Source organism: Protopterus annectens, chromosome 15.part0 (assembly GCF_019279795.1).
Source record: "Protopterus annectens isolate FY-2018-M chromosome 15.part0, PAN1.0, whole genome shotgun sequence".
NCBI lineage: Eukaryota > Metazoa > Chordata > Ceratodontiformes > Protopteridae > Protopterus > Protopterus annectens.
The window spans coordinates 399,273,151-399,274,926 of record NC_056749.1 but is presented as its reverse complement, the minus strand read 5'-3'; positions in this window follow the sequence as shown (position 1 = coordinate 399,274,926).

The following is a 1,776-nucleotide window of genomic DNA, read 5'->3' as shown; positions in this document are numbered from 1 at the left end:
GACAAATACACATGGTACATTATTTTTAATAATGGGTTTGATGAGATATGAGTACAGGGGAATTAAGACTTCTATGGATCTAGTGGAGATACCTTTGGAAATTAGATGAGCCAGATAAAAGGCTTTATGAACTACTGTAGAGTCATGCTGGTCAAATGATAAGAAATTATCAACAAGAGTGCCTAAATCCTTACAACAAAGTCTGATTGGATTAGTGTGTCACCTATATGTTATGTGAAATGTTTTGTTTAACAAAATTAACTATGTTACAGTTATTCACATTTAATTTCAGACCACTGTCCTTACACCAACTATTAACATGGTGTAACCCATGGTGGAGTAATTGTGATTCAGTGGAAAACAAAATACCAATACCTAGGTTACATTTGGCTGCAACCAAGAGTGCTGGCCTAAAGCCTGAGAAAGAGATACCAAATAGGAAAGGATCCAACACTGAGCTCTTGTGATACACCACTGGTAACTTTCAGAACTGGCTCCTGTAACTCTAACCACTTTGGTTCTAACAGACAGTGAGTTAGCTATCCACTGCACAGCATATTGATTTATAGTTAGATTTACAAGCCTGTCAGTAATGCCTGCGTGGAGAATAGTGTCAAAGACCATGGCCAGGTCTAGATATGCTATGCACACTGCATCATTTTATGCACCTATTTTGTTACTTTTTCAAATACATTAAGTAATGAGGTTAAAGACTCAGAGTCTTACTTTAACTGAGCTGAATTAATGAGGATCTGGTTTTATGGCATTTTCAATGTCCTCATCAATGAGGCCTGAGATTCACTCCATAGTTTACATATAAGGATAGTGAATCTAATAGCTATAATTACCAGGATCAATGGTTAGACCACTCTTATGGAATTGTTTTCTTTGTTTCAGGTATATAGCCAATGGGGGGCATAGATTAAAAAATAATAAGTAGGGGGTTGGTTAGAGCATGTTGTGCACTGATAATAAGGATACCTAGTATATTTTCATGGCCCTTGGATGAGGTGTTCTTAGCTTTTAACATAACTTGATTCATAGTTATTAAAGGGGGTGACTAGGACTGTGGAATAGCTATAATGGTGGATGGGTAAAATTTGCACTAAAGTTGTCAGCTAGGATATTAGCTATTTCCTTGGGGTCAGAATATGCAGTATCATTGTGGACTACCTCCAAACAATGTTGGGTGTTAGATCTTAACTTCCTGACATAGTTAAAAGTTTGTTGTTATTTTTGGTTTTAATGTCTGTTTCAAGTCCATACTCAGCTTTGAGCTTCCTAATAGTTCCTTTAAGCTCTTTACTAATTTGCTTCAGTGTGCACTTAAGGTAAATAGAATGGGACTTTTTGTAACCATTAAGCAGTTTCTTTCTCTTCTTATAAAATTTACTTCTATGGGTATTCCATAATAAGGTTTTGTTTTTAAATTTCTTTTTACATTTGGTATGGATATTGACTGCATGCAACTATTTATCTGGGAGTAGAATTCAGAGGTGTAGGTACCAGATTTAAAGAAACACTAATTTATAGTCTGATTTAACAAGGCAGCATGATACATATGGGATGTGCAAGAAGTTACCATACACTGGAAAGTGCTGTATTTGGATTTTTTTCTATATGGACCCATACCGAAGCATGAACATTATGCAATAATGTTATGAAATCTCCAGAAGAGTAGATACCATGTGTAAGAAAGTCAAACCTCTCTGAAACAACATAAATTAAGTTCACCATGGTAAAATACTTAATTTTTCTCCCAACAGTTAATTAAAA